Consider the following 23,036-nt stretch of genomic DNA (forward strand, 5'->3'; position numbering starts at 1 on the left):
TGAAGCTCTGATTCTACAACAACTAAGGGCCAATATCCACTTGCACGCACGGATTCCACTGCTGAATCCCGCAGGGAAATCCAGCAGTGCCCATGGACATGGGAAGGAAAAAAACATTTTCTTACCTGTCCAGCTCCAGCGCGGGTCTCCTTTCTTCAGCATGGCTGATGCGTTCGGACGTGCCAGACGCATGCGCGCTGCTTTTTTAAAAAAACGTTTCAATCTCCTGCTTTCCCGTGGATCCGCGGCGCCTCCACAGTGACAGCTGCAGGTGTGCTGCGGAGCAGATAGCTTCCATTGACTGCAATGGAAGCTGTCCAGCGAGATCCACAGAAAAATGGAGCATGCTGCAATTTCTTTCCACGCGTTCAATCTGCACGCCAGAAAAAAAAAAAGAAACACATCCGCATGCTATAAATTGCCTTGTGGACGCTAATGCATTCCTATGGGCAGCAAGAGGTGCAGATCTCCTGCGCAGGAGACACAGGCGGATTTTATAATTAAAATCCGCCCATGCACATTGGGCCTAAATGAAAATAGATATACTCTCAGAGTATCTAAAACACAAGATCTAAAAATGCAATCAGAAGAATATTTTCCGTATACAAAGCTTGTATATAGCATTACTCTAAAACATTTTCATTCATTTTCAGCATTTACTTGCAAGGCCAAAGTCTATAGGTAGTGTACGTAACAAATGAATGTGCTCACATTTGCATTATGGCTTTCCGTCTCTCTGTGCATTTTTTTAAAGCAGAAAAATGGAATGAAATGTTTCAGTTTTTTTAACAATTTTCAATGGAAAGCTTTGTTTGCCTGCCTTGACCGAAACTATTTGTTCCATTAACGGAACGGAGATGGAAATCCCCAACACAAGTATGAACACAGTCTTATTCATCCTACATCACTTTTCCTGTTATACATGCTATATACTGTGGCAACATATTTTTCAGCGCTGTGCACAAAATGTATCAATTAAGGCTTATTCAGACGACCGTATATCGGCTCGGTTTTCACACCGAACCGATATACGGTGTCCTTGTCTGCAGGGGGGAGGGAGAGGATGCAAGAGCCAGGAGCCACTATTTGCAATGGGAGGGGCGGGACGGGGCTGGAGCTAAGCGCCAGTACTTAGCTTCGCCCTGTCTTGCCCCCTCCTATTGCAAATAGTGGAGAGAGGCGGAGAGGGGGCGGGAGCTCAGTTCCTGCTCCTGGCTCTTCCATCCTCCTCCCCCTGTAGACAAGGACACCGTACATCGGCTCGGCGTGAAAACCGAGCCGATATACGGTCGTCTGAAATAGCCCTTAGTCTATACACAGATGGAAAGTTCAAGTATAGGGCAATTCAAAATCTATCACAGAAAAATGGACAGATTTTTTTTCCCAAAAATGTGGTCCTTAAAAGATTTTTCAGTGTACACATCTAATATAAAAAAGCCTACAGGCTTTTTCTTGCCCCACACTTTGACCTCTTCGCCTGACCTTTGGTGGATGATTTTGGTGTCATTAGATTTGTGACATCCTCACCTCCGCCCTAAAATCTGAGTTAGATACATTGACTATAAGGCCAGGTCACAGTTTCAATATTCAGTCTAGAGGCGCTAGAGATAGTGACACGTTGCTAAGCGAGCAAGTTCCACTACACGCAGCTAAATACACACCTTGCTCTGCTGCACGCAGCTAAATACACACCTTGCTCTGCTGCACGCAGCTAAATACAAATGGCTCGGCCACACACATGTATATAGTGGTCTACAGCTCAGTGACTGTATTCTCTCTCTGTAGTAGATACGATCTGTATTATTGTACCTTGTCACCACCAGAAGTTAAGGGTGGTGACAAGGTACCAGCTGTCAAACAATTTAGTAACGCCCCTAGCTTCTGATTGGCTGGGGGGCGTTACCAAATTCAAACAAGCCAGGAGGACAGTGGCGGCACTGGAGGAGACCGGGCAGTCCCGTTCTGAGATGGCAGGAAGACATCGCGGCGAGCCTGGGAGCTGCGGCAGAGCAGGGGCGCGAGAGGAGACCAACGAGGTAGGGAGCGGCGGCCTGTTATCCTACAAGTGATGTCCTGACACGGCAGGAGGACCGCAGCCTGAGTTGGAGTGGCGGCTGAGCCAAAGGCTGCAGCTGAGGCACATGGACAGTGGACCCCAAGAGTGAGTGACTGGGGCAATTGCCGGCCGGAACAGAGCCGGCAGAGAGGGTGCAAAAAAGTGCCCGCACGGACCACTGAGGGAGCGCAGGGACAGTAGCAGCGTGTAAATTTGATTTTGTGCCCGTGCTGGAGGGTTAGGGATTACTTTTCCTCTTAGGCTTACATTTATAGCTTTAAAGGGATTGTCTCGCGAAAGCAAGTGGGGTTAAGCACTTCTGTATGGCCATATTAATGCACTTTGTAATATACATCGTGCATTAAATATGAGCCATACAGAAGTTATTCACTTACCTTTCCTGCGCTGGCGTCCCCGTCTCAATGGCTCCGTCTAACTTCAGCGTCTAATCGCCCGATTAGACGCGCTTGCGCAGAAGGGTCTTCTGCCTTCGGGTCTGTCCGGCAGCAGCGGCGTTCTGGCTCCGCCCCTTCTACGCATCATCGCGTAGCTCCGCCCCGTCACGTGTGCCGATTCCAGCCTCCTGATTGGCTGATTCCAGAGACCCGAAGGCAGAAGACCCTTCTGCGCAAGCGCGTCTAATCGGGCGATTAGACGCTGAAGTTAGACGGAGCCATGGAGACGGGGACGCCAGCGCAGGGAAGGTAAGTGAATAACTTCTGTATGGCTCATATTTAATGCACGATATATATTACAAAGTGCATTAATATGGCCATACAGAAGTGCTTAACCCCACTTGCTTTCGCGAGACAACCCCTTTAACCCCTTAGTGACGGAGTTTTTTTCCATTTTTGTTTTTTTCCGCCTCCCTTTTAAAAAAATCATAACTCCTTTGATTATCCATCGACGTTGCTGCATGAGGGCTTGTTTTTTGGGGGACGAGTTGTATTTTTCAATGGTACTATTTATTGTACTTTTAAAACATCCTAAGTGGAGAGAAATGGGAAAAAAACCGACATTCCGCCATCTTTATATAGTTTTTTTTTTTTTTTTTTTTTGCTGTACTACTTGAATTTTTTTCCAAAGATATTTAATTTTTTTAAATTATTTTCTCTCTCCATTTTCTGCGCACAATAGCTTTATTTTTCTGTTGACATAGTTATGTGAGGGCTCATTTTGTGCAGTATGTCCTGTCGTTTCTGTTGGTACCATTTTTTAATACAAATGACTTATTGATCGCTTTTTATTACATTTTTTCTTGGAGCTAGGATGACCAAAAAAAGCGCATTTCTGGCGGTCTTTTTTTTTTTATGGACGTCATTCACCGTGCGGGGTAAATAATGCATTATTTTGATAGATCGGACTTTTATGGACGCAGCGATACCAAACACGTATTTTTGCTTTATTATTTAAATTCTTTTATTGCAAATATGGCAAAAAGGTTTTTTTTTTTTTAACTTATACTCCTTTTTTTTTAATAATATAACTTTGTTTTTATTTTTACACTTTTTTTTTAGTCCCCAGATGGTACAACAACCAGCGATGCTTTGATCGCTCCTGCAGTATGATGTAATGCTTGAGCATTACATCATACTGCATTCTGACAGGCAGCCTACCAAACCACCCCACGGGGACAGCTTGATGGGCAGTCTGCCAAGACAGCCATGGGGCCATGGCAGCTGCACGATCTCACCTTGGGGTGGGCCGTACAGGACCCCCGAACATTGGTCGGGGGATTTAAATGCCGCTGTCAGAATTGACAGCAGCATTTAATGGGTTAATAGCCGTGATCAGCTGTGCGGTCGATCGCAGCTATTGCCCTCGGGTGTCAGCTGTAATTAACAGCTGACGCCCGCACTGTATGGGGGGGAGATAGCGCCGCTATCCCCCTCCATACACGTCCTGCAATAGGCAAGATGTAAAAAGACTATGATGCCGTGACTAAGGGGTTAAAGGGGTCTGCATTTACACCTAATAATGTAAGCCAAACAGGAAAACGAATCCCTAACCCTAATCCTAACCCTCCAGCACGGTCACAAAATCTATCTACACGCTGCTGCTAGGACCTTACTAAATTCACCCAATCGGGAGCTAGGGGCGTGACTAGGGCATTCCTCCATCCAAGCCTTGTCAAACCCCTAGCTTCCGGGTAGTGACAAGATACAATAATACCGATACAATCTGCAGAGTATATCAGAGATACAAGATATTACCGCAGGATACAGCGAATATACAGGAGGCTTTACAATAACCTATAATATACTTACTAACTGGTGTAATATACCAACATGTAATATACACTAATTGACTGCTGACATGTCCCTAAAATGTGGAAGACCAAGCTGTGGACGGCGAACAGTTCAAGGAGAATCCTCGGCTCGATAGTTTTTCCATTTTTCCAAAGATTTTATGTGTGCATAGTGAACATCGGGTCAATGTAGTTTTTACAATTTTCGTTACTCATTAATACAAAATGGCATTTCATCGTGTCGACGCAGCAATGCAGATGAGAAAGTAAATATTTTGAATGCAAATAGTTTTCCCATGTATTACTGTGGACATGACATCTGATGAAAAGTTGCAACTAGAGATGAGCGAACTTACTAGTTTAGGGCGTTTTTGCACTCGAGCACCGCTTTTTCTGAGTAACTGACTACTCGGACGAAAAGATTCGGGGGGCGCTGGCGGCGTGGTGGAGCGGGGGGTAGCAGTAGGGAACAGGGGGGAGCTCTCCCCCCCCCCCCCCCACTCACCTCTGCAACCCCCCGCTCACCCCCGGCGCCCCACGAATCTTTTCGCCCGAGTAGTCGGTTACTCGGAAAAAGCGGTGCTCGAGTGCAAAAACGCCCTAAACGAGTAAGTTCGCTCATCTCTAGTTGCAACCTATCATACTACGATTCTGCTAATATCCAAATTTTTAACACATTCCTCCCAACACTCCACTGAGTTTTTGAGCACTTGTCCTAACCACATAAAAAAATTTTTGATACTTTCATGGTAAACGTCTGTCCCACAAGAACAAAGCTCGTCAATGTATACATGCATTCTTACACTGGCTGTGCACGTTAGAAGCAATCCTAAATATTTACTCAACTGTTAAATATACCCTGCACAATCAACATATTGATTTACTAGATCATTTGGCCAATGAGTGAAAGACTGTGCCTTTTATATCAATCCAAGTACATGTTGTCCTGGAAAGCTTTCAACACAAGTATTTTATTGTGAACATTTAATCATGTGTTGCTCCATATCATCATAACGTTAGTGTACTGGCAATTTTATCACCTTTCTTTATTGTAAAATGAGTCTGAGATTTCTGCTTGTTTTATCTAATTAACTATTTCCCTTTCTTTGAATTTTTATACCTACCCAGAATAGACTGGATACTTGGAACAATGTCTTAAGGATGAGGAGGAGCGGCAAATGATCTAACAAACAATATTATACAACCCTATTGCATCATAGGTTAATCATGCAGAATGCATTAAAATGATGAATCCAACTGCTCAACATTTGTAGAATATTGAGGAACCTCTCTACTCAAATAATATAGCTCACATACTCAAGGATGCTTCTCCTCTGCAAAGTTGTGCATGCGCATTAGATGAAAGTTGATTTTGGAGGGATTGTGTATGAGGGTAGCTGGTCAGTTCGCCAATGGCAAAATGTCAAGGGAAAGAAGAAACAGGAATGGTGGAATTCAGTGAAATTTTTTTTATTTCTGCAGGAAACAATTTACAGCCAGACATGTCTTAAGGCCCTTTTACTCACACAGGTATCTTTCAAAATATTGAAAGATCACGGATCGTTTTGCATAAAGTACTAATAGACACTAATTGCTATTAGTACTTTATCAGCTTCATTTGCATGCAAATGAGCTTCTGGAAGCCTTCCTGAACTCAGCAGGAGGTCTGAGCTCCGTAATTACCTCCATTCTTCAGCCACGGGCTCCTTGTGGAGAATTTAGCACAATGGACAGCAGACACTATCCTGCTAATCAGCTGTTCTGCCTGTGGGGCTGAGAACAGCTGTATCAATGTTATCAGCTGTAATCAACTCTCTGCAGGCAGAACACAGTGTGAGGTCCTGCTTATCAGCTGTTCTGCTGAATGATGGTTTTCAAGCAGAACTGAAAATCGTTGTTTGGCCGAACAGTGAAAAATGAGCACATTTAGACAACGATTATTGCTCAAAAGACGGCTTCTAAGCAAATTTTGAGCAATAATCGTTGTGTCTAATTGGGCCTTTATCTTCAGCTCTCGCTCATGTCCTGAAGGTTGTAGATTCACTCCCCGCATGGTTCAGTTAGCTGGCTCAAGGTTGACTCAGCCTTCCATCCTTCTGATGTCGGTAAAATAATTACCCAGCTTGCTGGGGAGTAATAAATAAATTACCTGAAAGCCCTGCAAATTAAGTTGGCGCTATACAAATAGGGGCTATTTTATTTATTTTGTTGTATGTTTAGCCGATAGACGTTTTGGGAACATTACAGAATAGATCTGAATGCCTCCTAGATGTATACTGTATGGTAAACACAGTCAGTAAACTTGAACAGATCCATAGTAAGACATGTGAAATATGGTATTTCAGTAGAACAGCCTGAGGCGAAGTTCCATTAGAAATGTTGAAAAATTGTTTGTTAAAGTGGAATGCCAGTCCTCTGGAGTTGTATCTGGGAGTTGGATGCAGTTGTAGTACCCAAGAGCAATAAAAGGTTTAGTGGTGGATGCTAAAAATTTACTTTATACATTCTTCCATTATGCCTACAGTAGTTTTAAAGATCCACCATAGTACATTAGCAGTCGTCCATTTAAACTATTGAATAATGTGCTATTTAGCTACTGTTTTTTAGTCTCCAACTTGGCAGTATGCATTATGACATGACATGACCCTATTAAAATGTGTTTGGGAGAAAAAAAGGGACTTCACAGGATTTCAGCTGTTAAAAAGCTAGCCATTCATAGTGCACAAGCAAATACGATAAGAGTTGTGCGTATTGGGCATAGCAATGATTTAAATGTGATATAACGAGAGTCTACCACCTTGGATATGGAACGATTGCACTTCTGGAGTTGGAGAAGCAGGAGGAAAATAAAATAATGTATGATCCTTCAATGGCACTTCTTTACTTATTGCAAAAAATTGCCAATGCAGTCATTAATTTTGTATCTCTCTTCATTGAGATCATTCCTGTGTTTTGCATGAAGAAGAGGATACTGCAGTCTTAAAGGGGTTGTCTCGCGGCAGCAAGTGGGGTTATACACTTCTGTATGGCCATATTAATGCACTTTGTAATGTACATCGTGCATTAATTATGAGCCATACAGAAGTTATTCACTTACCTGCTCTGTTGCTAGCGTCCTCGTCTCCATGGCTTCGTCTAATTCCAATGTCTTCTGGCGTTTTTAGACGCGCTTGCGCAGTCCGTGCTTCTGCCTGGTGAATGGGGCCGTTCGTGCCGAAGAGCTGGTCACCGTGTCGTCATCGTAGCTCCGCCCCGTCACGTGTGCCAATTCCAGCCAATCAGGAGGCTGGAATCGGCAATGGAACGCACAGAGCCCATGGTGCACCATGGGAGAAAACCGCAGTGCATCTCTGGGAAAGGACCGACGGCCATCTTGGGAGAAGAATTTTATATGTTCATATTTCATCACATCGGTGAGTAGCAAGCGGTTTAAAAACCGCTTTAAAATGCTATTTTATGCCGGGGGGTGAAAGGGGGAATGGGCTAATGTAAAATTTTGATGTTTTGCCTCGGGACAACCCCTTTAAATACTGTTGACTTAGAACACAATAAAGCAAATCACACATATTTAGTGACCAATAAGCCCAAATTTCGCAAAAAGAAGGGAAGTGCGATAGAAAGCTCTTACATTATTTTCTGTCTCATGACACACTATTAAGTTCTCTTCACACTGCATTTTCCTCTATGCTATTCTGTTAACATAGTATAGCTCTTTCCATCCTGTTCCTGATTAGATTATTGCCACATTTCTTTCTAGTATGGTCATGCTATAGCCCTTTATGTCTTAATCAGTATGCAGCAGTAGTGATGTGTTGGTTAGAGGTGCTATATCCTCTTTTACCCAGGTAAAGTTTCATTCTTTATGAGTAATGCTATTGATGTGTACATTACATTGTTTGCAGAGTTCTGTTGGGTTTACAAGCAAAGAATCTTTCAAACAACTGAAAGTTCTAGAGATCATTTTGCCTAAAATACTAATGGGCACTAATGTCCATTAGCACTTTACCAACTTCATTAACATGTAAATGAGCCTCCAGCAGCTGTTTGCAAAGCCCAGAATGTGGTCTGGACTTTGTACTCAGCTGCATTGTCTTCGCATGGCCACGGGCTGTCAGCTGAATACAATGAAATCAGCTGCTCCCATGGATTTATTGCTCAAAAACCATCGTTTAATAACGAATATTGAGCGATAATCGTTGCATGTAAATGGGGCTTAGGGTTGATGAAAATCGATTGTATTAATCAAAACGTTGCTAATTGAGTGAAATGTAATCATTTCATCCAACAGATAACAGTCATTGTCTTGAAGGAGGTTGGAGACTTTTGAAATTTTGTGTTCAATAGTTGGACAAAAGATCTTTCGTGTGGTCGAAAACTCTTTCCCCTACGAACAATCTTTCTTTGAAAGAATGTTCCCAGACAGATCTTCATCCGGTGTCACTGTGATAGACATGATAATTAATTAGTATAAAATGTCTATCGATTTGCACTAGACGTATTATGTGTGTTTTGTGACTTCAGCCTAATGTGGAACTCTGCTGCATAAGGAAAGAGTTAAATCACAGTGTTAGGTTACTGCTTATGTGTTCATCTTGAGTGTTTTCCCAGTCCTCCCCATCCCCCACACAGAATCTTCTTCAACAAAGAGATATCTACTTTCACTTTCAGATTTGGCCACATGTTGTTAAAGACAAAGGCTCCTACTTGAGAGAGGTGGGGAGAGGGGGAGGCGGGGGATTCTATATGATCCGACAAATGAGAATCCTATATGTTACTGATGTAACCTGTTGCACGCCCATTGTGTGTCTGTACAATAAAAGGTCCTGTCTGGCTGTTTCTGGGCAGAGAGCCATTTTGGATATGAGGCTGATAGCTTGTGTCTAATTTGCTCCACGATGTGTGCACACGATACAATTCGGAAGCGACAAAATACCCCGAAGCCTGCTGGAGAAAATCATAATCCAGATCAGTGTCGTCCTTGGGTGAGCGAGTGGATCTGTGAGGTCACAGCCTGGAACGTACAGAGATCGGCAGATGGCATGCAGAACTCAGGGGCCCGAAAATCTACAGAACACGGTAAGATTGGTTTATGTAAATCTACCGATGTGATCTGGGTTCTGACTGCTAAATCTGCCTGTATCTGATCCAGACTGGACCTTCACTGAAAGACAGGTAATAACTCTAGTTCTGTCCACTCGAAAAATCACCATGTTACCTGTCTAGGGGTATTTTGTATGCTGTTGTGTCTGAGACGGTTAAACACTGTGTATACAAGACCAAGAGATAAATTCTGTGAGGGTTAATGTGTCGGAAGGGCGGACTCGGCTGTTTAAGTCTGAGGGAACATGCCAGACACTTACTCCTAGGTAAACTAGTGTGAGGTTAGGAAGATTTATGATACGTATATTTACCTTTATGATTGAGCGTGTTATGTTCTCATATGTGGAAAGGTATATACATGGGAATATAGCCGTGCTTTGTGACGGCTGACTCCAGAAACTCTTGGTCATTGAAAATAATCGTCAGTCTCTGTGTATAGCTAAAATGTCCTGTCCAGACGGATTACTAGTAGAGGTTGGTTGTTATAAAGGTAGATGAGATATATACCTTGAGCCGTTGTGGTTATTCTCCAGTAATCCCCTCTGTTTGGTATTATAGAAAGAATGTGCAGTTGTTTATTATTGGGGGGAGGGCTGCTAATAAGAGAGTGAACTGAAAGCTTTTTCCAATTAACCCTTCCGTTCCTTTTGTCTTGTAGAATTAATGTGCATTGTAATCTAGGTGGGAAAGAGAGGTTATATTGGAAGGATTTGAAGAAAGCAGATTTTACAAGAGAAACACTACTGTGTCCAGAAACTTCGGATAGAATGAGGGATCAGTACAGGATGTTTTGGAATATGCAAAACATGTAGAAATGTTATACAAAGAGAAGGATCAGGAAAAGTTGCAGAAAGAAATGTAAGGTCATGGACAGATAAGCAGAAATGATTATGGCAAGATAGATTGTAGAAAGTTTTCAGAAGATGAGTAGGAAGCCCAGCAGAAAGAAAGGTGTTTTTAGATTGCTAGGAGGAGGTATAACGTAGTTAAGAGATTGAAGAGGGGAAAGCATGTAGGGGGGGTATGTGTATTGCTTATGAACAATGTAATGTCTTTGTGTTGACTACAGCCCCTCCCTGTAATGGCGGCCGTGCTTGCAATGTTTACAATCCAACATAGTGTGACTCTGCAGTAAATGTAGTGAGGCCTGCCCCCACCCTGACGTTACTTCCCCCCATGTGCTCACTTTCAGGGTGTGTGAGGTTACTTCCGATCCCTCCCCATCTGGGACAGGACCTGGCCCCGCCCCTTCCTCCTCCAGCGGCCATTTTGCCTCACCCGGAAGTGCTGCTGCCCCTGGCCCCGCCCCTTCTTCCGGCAGCCATTTTGCCTCACCTGGGAGATCTGTAGCCCCGCCCCTTTCTGCCTCTGGCGGCCATTTTGCTGCACTTGGGAGGCCTATATTTCCCAATGCCACTGTATCCAGTGCTAACATCATGATTGTCTGAAGTAAGGTTTTGTTTGACCAGACTTTGTTACACTCCAAGATGTGGCCACTTTGGATGTGTGATAAGTTCAGGGAAACAAACCTTTGTGAAGATGCAGCTTGGGACATAGTAGACGACTAAGCTGGTTTATAGTGCATGGAAGATTGGAGTTGATGCATGGGGGGCAGAGACCAGGAATGCATGGCAGGGGACGCTCTGTCATGTTCCCAGGGGCTCTGTTTTCCACTGCCCGCTTCTCCAATGGATACTCAGACAGATGATGTTATGGAAGGCTCCTACAGACGAAATAATTTCCCCATAGTCACCCAGCAAACTTTTTCACGCAATTCGATGAAGTAATTTTACTTTCTATGTGAAGAAAGAGGGACTGAATTGCTCAGAGTAGGATGTTAATTCATCCGTATTCTTTAGTTTTTCCTTAAGTCTTTTGTATATTCTAGTGTCAGTCTACACTGAAGCTATAATTATATTCCGACAGAAGAGTAAAAGCTAAATGCTGGACTTCCCCTGAAATACTATTACACTGGGTGACGTAAAATTTGACTTGTGTTGCGCCCCCTTGTGTTGAAAAATGCTAACTGCGACCTGAAAGGAAAAACATTTTTTTGTAAGGAGATTTTCGCTCAGACTTTGCTGCATACAATGTCACCTTGACCTACAAAGTGCTTGTTTTTGTGCCTCTTGGTTTACTAGTTTGAACGCAATTACTCTTTTTTTCCATTGAGTATTCCGGTTCAAAAGGGGGGAGGCAGAGGTGATCTGGGCCATAGATGATCTAGGTGTTGTAGATCAGCTATTGGGTTTGAAAAAAAATAAATAAATGGAGTAAGATAACAAGATTCCGAGCCATGTGAAATAGAACATCAGCACGATTATTTAGTACTAATTCAGTAAGAAACTGCAGGTATGCAAACAGTTATCAGAACCTCTGTTGATAATGCATATGTTGAGCTTTTTGCAGATGGTATCAGGGTGAGGATTGATGACTCCACATCGGATATGCAGTGGTCACACAACAAGATGTCCTAGAAGCAGAAGTTCTACCTCCGCATGTCTCAGTACAAGAAGCGGAATTAAAGGCCATCACTAAGGCGTGTAGAGTGGCGAGAGGTAAGACGGCAACCCTTTACACTGACTCCTGGTATGCATTTGGCATAGCTCATGATTGCGGCCCAATATGGAAGGCCAGACAGTTTTTACCTTAGCAGGACAACCAATTGAGAATGGTGCAGCGGTACAGAGTCGCATGGAGGCCCTGCTTCTACCTGACAAAGTTGAGAGTTCGCACCGATTCCTACACTGGAGAGGCGAGAGACGACACCCTCGCTGACAGCATAGCAAAGGCAGCGGCCCTCAAGCCGTGGAAGAAAGAAGAAAAGATACTGATGGCATGAGTCAGTGGTAAAAACTTTGGACATTGACAAAAATTTGGACTTTGATATGCTAAAGACTTTTACAGTTACAAGCCAGCAAGGAAGGAAAGAATAAATGGACTAATATGGGAGCAGCAGAAACAGGACAGCGTGTGGTGAACAGTCAACAGCACTTGCCCACCACAGTTCCTGTATCCCATGATGGCCCAGCTGATGGACGGAAAGACCCACCTAGTAAAGCAGTAATGACGACGACGCTTGAAAGAGGATGGGCGACTTCTAGGTTCTTTGTAGCTGCTGCATCATTTGTCCAGTTTAGCATGATCTATGCCATGGGTGAGACAGGGCAGAAGTAAATTTGCCACATCACACTTGCCTGGACCACTCTACCCATTTCAGGGATTGCAAATTGACTACGTTCAGCTCCCACTTGTTGGGAAGTATGAATACGTGCTTGTTGTTGTTGATGTCTTTGCAGGTTGGAGGCCGACTCTGTCACCAAGGCAAACAAGTAGGTAACCGCAAAGAAGCTCATGAACGAGGTAAACTGTGAATATGGGGGTACCAGAAGTGATTCAGAGTCAGACAGAGGTACAAACTTCGCAGGTGAATGTAACATGTCATGTCTGCTCTGGGTGTATCCCAGGCCTTTTACATACTCTACCATCTTTAGAGTAGTGGAAAGGTGGAGAGACGTAGTGGCACGCTAAAAAGTAAGATACTTAAAAATGACGCCACTTTGGAAAGGCTGTCATCCAATAGCCTTATACAGTGTTAGATATGAACCCAGGGGGGATTATACATTATCTCCCTACGAGATTGTTTGGGCTAGCCCCAAGGCTAGGTCGTTACTATCCTCAGTAGTTACAATTACAATCTGATGTGTTGACTGAGTATGTGATTTCCGTTGCTAAAGAACTAACCAAAGCCTATGCACAGGTGTTCTCTTCCAGACTCAGAGGCAGACACTGGGACACATATCTTGCAGCCTGGGGATTGGGTGTGCATCAAGAAGTTCCTCAGGAAGCACCCTCTTGAGCCCCGATTTGATGGCCCCTACCAGGTGCTTCTGACTACTGCCACAGCTGTGAAACTAGCCGAAAGACTTACATGGATCCATGCTTCATACTGTAAGAAAGCTTCAGATCTGGGAGACCAGTCTTAGTTGTGCCAAAGACATTACTCTGGTTAGGGCTAGTGAGAGAGGAGGGTGGCAACTGGAATCCTTAGTCGGAAGAATATGAGGGTATGGTTACCTTCTGGTATAACTCGTTCAATGCTCAAGTAGCCGCATATTCCTTCAACTATTGTACTGTGGTCCCGTGTCTAGGCGCAAGATCCCACCGCAGGCCAGATTTAGCTCAGTCCAGCTGGTTATATGACTTATATACCCGGGGAATACAATATGTTTGCGCCACTGATAACGTCTGGGGAGAAGACTGCCGTTATTGGGGATTAGTGGGATGTAACGCAGAAATAGACTGGTCCTATAAACCGCGAAGTGCCTTAAATAAGAAAGATAGGAGCGGGAAATCCCTAATTAGTCGTATAACCCTCCTTGAGAATAATAAGGACAGCAGGTATTGGAAGGCTGAACTTAGTATGTTGCTTGGTTTTAATGCGGTTTTTACATTAACCATGGGAGATCCAAGCCCGGGGGACGGAGGGACTTATAGTCTGGGGACATACCGGTACGGGAGGACAGATCCCTTAGGGAAGTTTAAAATAAGGGGTATGGTAGATGCAGCCGAATGGAAGCCTTCACTTAGTCCCGTGCCCATAATTAACCCCCTCCGCCGTAAGATAAAGACCTTGACGAACATGATGATCATAGCCGACCCTACCTTTGAGGACACCTTGACAGTAGCGACTGGCTACTCTGATCAGAATCTCTGGTTGGAGTTGATGAGGTACAATGCTAACAGGAGCAACAAGTCTAACTGTTGTGTGTGCGGTAGTGCCCGACTACACTCGGGGATGGTCCCCCTAAATCTCCCTGTAGATGCTGAAGAGTGGTTTATTAGTCTCTTCACGAACATTTCCGCTAATTACACTGTCCATGAGAAGTGGAAGAAGGAATACTCTATAACTACTTAAGTGTTTTGCACCAGAGAGAGTATTACTGACTACCCTGGAAACTACACCTGCCGGGCAAATAGGCAGGGTGGAGGGAGATTTTTGGGGAACTCACTAACGGGTATTGCTCCTCCTACGGTACGAAAGGAGGGGAATGGATGCAGAATCGGGTTCAGTCCTTAGGAGACGTTTACTGGCTTTGTGGAGACATGAGGTAGAGGACCCGCCTGGAGGGTAATTGGACAGGGGAGTGTGCCTTAGTAAAGCCCTTATGCTCCTCCACATCCTGTCAGACAGCATTGAGGATAATGAGGTTACCCCCAATAGTTAATTTATCTCGATCCAACTTGGTCTGTGTTTTGTGGTTATCCCGTCATGTTGGTCTATCCTTGTTTTCCGCATAGGTACGGTGGTTCCTTCCAGTCTTGTCACTAGGTAGTGTAGGGTCAGGGTGAGGCGACCTGGACGTGTTCACCATTAGGACTATCTCCAGGAGGGACATTGGTGTGGGTGAAGATTAGGGAGTCCCACACCGTGCGTACCTGTGCACGCTACTAGTATTGTAACATTCTACTAGAGCGAGAAGAGAGACCCCTGGTGGTAGTTTTGATCTACACGTATACATTGACGTCATAGGATAGCCAAGGGGGGTACCTGACAAGTTTTAAAAATTAGAGACCAAGTTAAAACTAGATTCGAGTCCATTTTCCTGATCATTATGGTAAATAAACGTTGATTGGATTAATTATGTTTATTATAATTAGCAGTGGTTTATAAATTATACTAGAGACGCCTTATAGGGACTAGTCGACCAATAGGACCTACCTCGACTATGACTTTTCAGAATAGAATGACCTTAGATATGACTTTAGCTAAAAAGGGGAGTGTCTGTAAGATGATAGGGGAGACTTGTTGTACCTACATCCTAGACGACACGTGACCCGCGGGTAAAGACGCAGTTGCCATTAAGAAGCTGACCGCACTAACTAAAAAGAGCTAACTTTTGGGACCAGCACTCGCCATGGATGAGCGGGTGGTAAAGGATCCTGGCACAGACGGGCGTCGCTGTTGTATGTGAACTGATGGTTATCTTTTCTGTTCTAGTCTGCTGTGTTATCCCCTGTGTCAGAGAGACCTGTGAAACTGATGTTGGAAAAGCCGCTCCCACCATGAGTTTGCTGGATGCATCCCCACAAGGAGTGGACAAGTCCTCCCCCCCCTTGAAGACCCTAAAACGAACCTTCAACGCGCTCCAGTTATAGGCTCATGCGCAGAGAACTGTGAAAATTAGATAGAGAGTTAGAGGATAGACATTTTAAAGGGGGGATTGTGATAGACATGATAATTAATTAGTATAAAATGTCTATCGATTTGCACTAGACGTATTATGTGTGTTTTGTGACTTCAGCCTAATGTGGAACTCTGCTGCATAAGGAAATAGTTAAATCACAGTGTTATGTTACTGCTTATGTGTTCATCTTGAGTGTTTTCCCAGTCCTCCCCATCCCCCACACAGAATCTTCTTCAACAAAGAGATATCTACTTTCACTTTCAGATTTGGCCACATGTTGTTAAAGACAAAGGCTCCTACTTGAGAGAGGTGGGGAGAGGGGGAGGCGGGGGATTCTATATGATCCGACAAATGAGAATCCTATATGTTACTGATGTAACCTGTTGCACGCCCATTGTGTGTCTGTACAATAAAAGGTCCTGTCTGGCTGTTTCTGGGCAGAGAGCCATTTTGGATATGAGGCTGATAGCTTGTGTCTAATTTGCTCCACGATGTGTGCACACGATACAATTCGGAAGCGACAAAATACCCCGAAGCCTGCTGGAGAAAATCATAATCCAGATCAGTCACTTAACACGTATGGCCAGTTTGAATCAACCATCAACCTATTTCTGTCTAATGTGGATGGGCGCCTTAAGGAACATAGATTTCTTTGATCAGTGTGACCAAATTTTTGCTTAAGGCATCAGATGGGCAGTTCTACTCATTCGACTAACTGCCATTTCTGTTTTCAGTAAAACCAGCCTTAGAAGCCCAGAGATTAGCGCCTCCTGCTTTATAACATGCAGCAAACACATAAGGGAAGTTGCATGAAGTGACAAATCTACTTTTAATTCAGTACCGGGAAAAGTTATATTTCTGATAAAGAGGTCTCCTGTAATCACTAACTAGTGTCAAGTCAGGTTATTCTCTACTGAAAAGAAATAAACCACATTTGTATGTAAAGACCTTCATAATAGAATCTTGACAAATTCACACAGTGTGATCAACAAAAAGAGAAGAATAGAATCTATGTAATTGAATACGAATGTACCTTTATGCAATAAAAGAGAGGTTTGCGTGTGGTCTTTGGCACAGGAGACAATAAAACAATGTGCTTCAGTTCTACACTAGGCAGCCCTCCATCTGTTTATGAATCAATTGCTTTCACTAGACAAAATAATGATATTTTGATAGCGTTTGAGAATAAAGCTTTTCAATACCTTTTAAGGAGACTAATTTATATAGTTAAGCTGCTCAGCCCAAACAACAAAACTTCGCTAGTCAGGTCATGCATTCTAAGAAATAGCTCGGCATTGTTCTTGCTACATTTTCCTAGTCACTAGACAAATAATTTCAGTCCCGCTGTAACAACTGGAGAGGGGAGCAAAGAACACGCAAGAAGGAAATATACACTTCTTAGTCATTAATTCCAAGAAGGCACCTGTTCATTTGCCAATGTGACTACATTTGTAACCTGTGCTGTGTGTTCTCCAGGGGATTACGTGTCATGTCTGTAGGGGTACTTGTGTTGTCCTAATGCTGTGCTTTACTGAGCAGTATATTGTACGATCGCAGTCTTGGAAGTACTTGGATGGAATCAGAGCCCTAACTATAGTGTTTGCAGAGGATGTGCTCTTCTTCATGTACACACACATGGGGCAGCCTGTACATGTGAAGGTACAGGGAAGACCTGCTGCAGCGCTGCGAGATACCACCTGCAACTGCTGATCGCAGCTGCTAACCCTCTAAATGTTCAGGGGTCCTGAATAGCCTGCACGCAATGTGATCGCTGGGTGCTGTTCAGTTGCCATGGCAGCCAGGGGCTTTCTAAAATATTATTTATCCTGCATGATGAGCGCCCAAAAAAAAAAAGGCAGAAAGGCGCATTTTTTGGTCACGCCATCTCCAAGAAAGAAATTTAACAAAAAGCGATCAGGAAATCAAACAAACTCAAAAATGGTAGCAATAGAATCTACAGGATATCCAGCAAAAAATGAGAATTCTTTTCAAGTTTCCAGTAAATTATGTGTTACATTAAATGGTACTATTGACAAATACAACTCTTTCCATAAAAAAAACCCTCATGAAGCTATGTAAAACTAAAAAATAAAAAGTTATGATTTTTTGAAAGAGGAGGAAAAACTGAAAGTGAAAAAAAAGGGCTTAAAAGTAGTCAAGCTTAAAAAAAATGAAAAAAAGACCTGTAAGTCTCAGGAAGGAAAATTTATCATTAATCATTTTTTGGCAACTTTATATGGGAGAGATTGACCGCCATATTCATTGGGAGGAGTCTTCTTACGGCTTTTTGGGAAGGCAAGAAAGAGATATACACAGCAAACTTGTGGCAAAGGCAATGGGAAATGATTGTAGCATGTCTGAGTTTAGCTATATTGAAATCCATATTTAATCAGAAATTGATTTAAGAAAATACAAAAAAAGAAGAAGAAGCAAACACTGTAAGTGCCTTCAGTGCAGTCCAAGCTATAATCATTTCATGCTCAAAACCCCTGGTGTGAGAACTCTTAGAAAAGACCTCTGCATCAGTAATATGTGAGCGCACAAGCCAAGGATTTAATCGGAGTTTGTTTTATCTAAGGCCAGGTTAGTACCTCAGATCATATGGCAGTTATAAAAAACACATACTTCACCCAAAGTGCTCACAAATAATACTCAATGGAATCCACATTGATTCTGTGGAAGGCTGTACCTTTAGAAGGACTGTATTTGGAACAATAGCCTGAGCACTAACGGTGCAACAAAATTAAGATATCGTTTCCATTAATCTTTAAAAATATTATCCTGAAAATGTCACGCTCTAATTTTCATACATTCCAAGAAAATCACTATTTAGAGCCTCTTTACAACATTTGATAATGTCAAGCATTGCTCAGAGGGTTATTTGTCTTGAACGGTTATAGCGTTTTGGGATGTTGTTGGAAGACATTTTTTACATGTACAATTTTAAAGTTGCACATCCTGAAAGCATAAATGTCACAAATTGTTCACCACTTTCAGATCCTACGCAGTTGTAGCAGGAACAATAATATCAAATGTCAGGAGTTAAATAATTTATTACACAACATTTTGCACAATACTTTTCAATAGATTTTTTATAACTTTGAATTATATACACACGTCGCACATTTCTGCAACTGAAAACAAAGTTCATTCCATGTGTGAATATACCTTAAAGGGGTTGTCTAGTTGTAAACTATTGAAGGCATACTCTCAGGATAGGCCATCAATATTAGATCAGTGGGAGTCCATCACCCGGGACTTCCAGTGATCTGCTGTTCCGTGGTTCAGTGCTAATGCACTGAGCGGTTTCTGCAGGAAACTGACAGCTAAAGTGAATGGGAACTTTACCTGTAATACCAAGCCTGACCACTGCAGTGGGAATGGAGCTGTCTGCTTGATGGTTAAATCACTTTAGTGCATAAGAGCATCGGCCCACTGAACAGATGATCAGCAGAGATCCCGGGTGACAGACCCCCACCAATTTAATATGGATAGCCCATCCTGAGGACAAGCTATCAATAATTTACAAGTGGACAATCTGTTTAAAAGATGGTATGGAGAAAAAAATTGCCGTACGTGCCTCGCTCATCTAAAAAAAAACTCAGGCATTCATAAGGATGGTAGCAGTATGTTCATACAGCGGAATCCAAAACATATTTTTCTGTATGTGTTCTACCTCTAAAAGCTGAAGATTTCTGCCATGGCTATGCAAACAATCGGCCATTGATTTCAATCCAGATTCAATGGGCAAATCAACATGCGGAATTCCTAACACGGCTTCTGCACTGAAACGGCATGGAATTCATGTCAAAATGTGACATGTCACTTTTTTCTTTCCACGCGTGAAATGGAGTTCCGCGGGGGGGGGGGAATTGTATTGTACAGACTACAGTGTAGATTCCCATTGAATGTAATGGGATAAGGATTTGCCATAGAATTTGACACTGAATTTGGGCAGATTTTGTCCACTTCCATGGCAAAAATCCACCATGTGAACATACCCTAACTGTGCCAACTAGCATAGCCTTGATAGATAATCGCATGGATAACATAAAACGCAACAAAAAAATTAACCAGATGCTCTAAGTGAGAGTTGCATTTTGATTAGTTTAGGTCTTTTTCTTCATATCAAGTAACTGACTTCGCCCGAGTTAATTTGGTACAGGTGTTTACGTGTTGTTCGCACAGAAAAGTTTATGAAGCTGTGGTTACTTCAGGGGAACCGAGGAATAAAATATGTATACACAGAGGAGCGTTAGATTCTCCTCAGACTGCATGTACCGATGTCCCTCTGCAGAATGTGCCACCCCTCCCACTCTCTTCCCTTTTTCCCTTGAAGGTAATGCCCCATTTTATTCAAATTTAACTCCAGACTGGAGGCTGCAACTTCTTCTTAGCTTTAAAGGCTCCATCCCTGCAGTCCATGGCCACTTCCTTTTGTACTTTACAGCCTTTCAGTATATGCTCACAGAGGTCAGTTAGCTTCTTCTCAGTATATACAGGGGTGAGGTAGATTCTGTTCAGTATATACACATAAAACAGGAGGTAGATTCTCTTCAGTATACACGCATAGACGGGAGGTAGATTCTCCTCAGTATGCAAATCATTTCCCTAAGCGTTATGGTTTCTGAGAAAAAAAACTCATGTAACGCGGATTTTCGCACAGTTTTCCATGCTTAGAATTTGATATTGAAGTTGCGACCCCTTTACTTTTCTTATTTAGGACGTAAAGAATGGCCGTGCCAAATTTCACGTTTGTGCGGTATAAATGTGTGTTATTAGTTACATTACTAAGGGGTCAATTACTTTTTCACTTAGCTTTGAATAATGAAGTTGCGAACCCTTTACTTTTTCTATTTAGGACTTAAAGAATGGTTGTGCCAAAATTCAAGTTTGTATGACAGTGGGAAGTTAGAGAATTTGTGGCGAGTCAATCAGTCAGTCAGGGCATTTGCCTATATTATATGGCGGTCATCTTGGTATCGGTTCATATTGTGCGGACAGAGGTTTATTAGCAGTCCCCCCTCCCCTACCCTGGGTTGAGTTGAGGAGCTGCTCCATCAGCCTGCCCCTGAACATTTTTGCTCTCCTATATTGCAATCTGGCTTGCTGCATGCTACCAGGTTAAACAGCGATCAAGTCTTTCCTGTAGTACCGTATATACCGGCGTATAAGACGACTTTTGAACCCCGAAAAATCGGGTCTGAAGTCGGGGGTCGTCTTATGCGCCGGTAATACAAAAAAAAAAAGTGTAAAAAAAAAAAATTTCATTACTCACCTCCCCCGGCGTTCTGTCGCGCTCCGGCAGGCTGTCGCTCGCTCCTCGTCCCCGCCGCAGCATAGCTTTCTGAATGCGGGGCTTGAAATCCCCGCTTCCAGAAAGCTAGTACACACGCCGGCAGCCATGACAGCATTGAATGGCTGTGATTGGCTGAAGGCGCACGTGTTAGCAATCACACCCATTCAATGATGTCATTGAATAGTGTGATTGGCTGAAGCCACGTGTGTTTTAGCCAATCACAGCCATTCAATGATGTCATGGCTGCCGGCGTGTGTATTAGCTTTCTGGAAGCGGGGATTTCAAGCCCCGCATTCAGAAAGCAATGCTGCGCCGGGGACGAGGAGCGAGCGACATCCTGCCGGAGCGCGACAGAACGCCGGGGGAGGTGAGTAATGAATTTTTTTTTCTCTCCACTGTATACCGGCGTATAAGGTGACAGTTGGGGGGTCGTCTTATACGCCCCATCGCCTTATACGCCGGTATATACGGTATATATCCTGCATCTGGCATCTTTTTCTGCGAGTTATGTCTGAGCATTTTCTCACCTCTGGTGATTTCATCCCCTATATATAGTGCATTTTGGCTTTGGCATTTGCCATCTAATGCTTTGGAACTTTAGGCACTGCATGGCTACTCGAACAGTATGCTCCTATTTACATGGGACAAATTTATGTAGAATAGAAGAAAATTGGAAAAAATTTTGGCATAAATCTACACCTCACTGTCAGACAGGTAAAATTGAGACAATTATACTAAGAGTACCATGCCTTTTAATAAATGTAGTGCAAATCAAATCGGAATACTGCCTGATCGTAGATTAGCACAAAAAGTACCAGTCTTAGGCTGTCCATATATTTTAGAAAGTTGTTGGCCAACAGCTCTCCCTCCAATATCTTGGTTGAGTATGCTTGTGTTGTAAATGTAGAGAGGGGGAAAAGCCATTGTCAAACACCTCTGGCAGTGGCCTATCTAAGAGAACAAAAGGAATAGGCAGTTGAAATCCAAAAGAATGGAGCAGTTGAGAGTAGGGAAAATCCAACACACAGAATATTAGCTGGTGCTGCCTAAATCAGTGGGTTTGGCCAATGTAGTTCTAATGTGTATTGCCACCCTTAGTAAATGTGGGCCAATGTCTACCAGATTCCCAGAAAATATCCACTTGAATTACACCAGCAATTGCATTTACTAACATGGTCAGGCTTAAAACCAGGTTATCAGATAGGTCCCTCCACAGTACATATAAACTGCCTGTGTGATATTAGTTTAAAGTTCTTATGATGTACCATCATTTGTGCTCTATGTAAATGAACTTAAAATAGTAAGTCTGCAGAAGAGCGTATATTCAGCAAGGAGAAGGGCCAGTGACTTTCTAAGCAATGCTGTTAATGCGACTTCTCAAATCAAAGGATTTCTTTAGTTTACAAAGTGTCACAACAAACAACTTTAAGAATCAAAAAATAGAAACAGACGGGGTATAGAGCTCCTAAAACAGGTTCTAATTATCACAAGCATACAATGCTTGCTATAAACACACACTGAAATAGAAAGCCAGGCTTTGCACTTTAATGCAGGGAGGATTACATAAGGCACACAATGCAATAAAGCTTTCCTGAATGTCTATTTAAGGTGAAGGTCTACACAATATGTTACTGACATTACATTTACAGCGGGTTGAAGCTCACTGTAATTATTTTATAGAAAAGATACACAATGCAGTAAAGCTAGAATGAGAATATGGTCTGACAGCCAGGTTTTAGACCATGGGCACAGCTAAAGCCTCCCGGGTCTTGGTGCATAACTTCTGTTTGCCTCTCTCACAGGGTAAAAGGTACGAATACTCCTTCTGTGGCCCCTACAATGTAACTGTGCCCCTCTCTGTGACTCCCACAAATTGTGCCTATATTTACAAATACTGTATAATTATGTATAAAAAGGAAAGGGGGAGGGAGGTCACAGGGTCCCCGTTCTCAGGATAGGTGGGGGTCTCAGCACTGACCCACCCACTGATCAGACTTCTATCATTTATCCTTTTAGGTACAACCCTTTTAAACAGGTTAGCGCGCTGAGGCGTGTTTTTGCTAATGTATTTGTTGCAGCCATGGGTTACATGCACCTGCACATTTTATTTATTTGCAGGAAATGCTTAGGGATTCAGATTTTTTT

The 23,036-nt window shown here is 43.0% G+C and overlaps 1 protein-coding gene across 1 annotated transcript in view; it reads right to left on the reverse strand.

The window, feature by feature from the left end:
* Nucleotides 1-23,036, reverse strand: part of ATP8B4 (ATPase phospholipid transporting 8B4 (putative)) — a 211,453-nt gene that overhangs the window by 108,703 nt on the left and 79,714 nt on the right. The window lies entirely within an intron of this gene.

The sequence above is a fragment of the Eleutherodactylus coqui genome, chromosome 2, assembly GCF_035609145.1.
Source record: "Eleutherodactylus coqui strain aEleCoq1 chromosome 2, aEleCoq1.hap1, whole genome shotgun sequence".
NCBI lineage: Eukaryota > Metazoa > Chordata > Amphibia > Anura > Eleutherodactylidae > Eleutherodactylus > Eleutherodactylus coqui.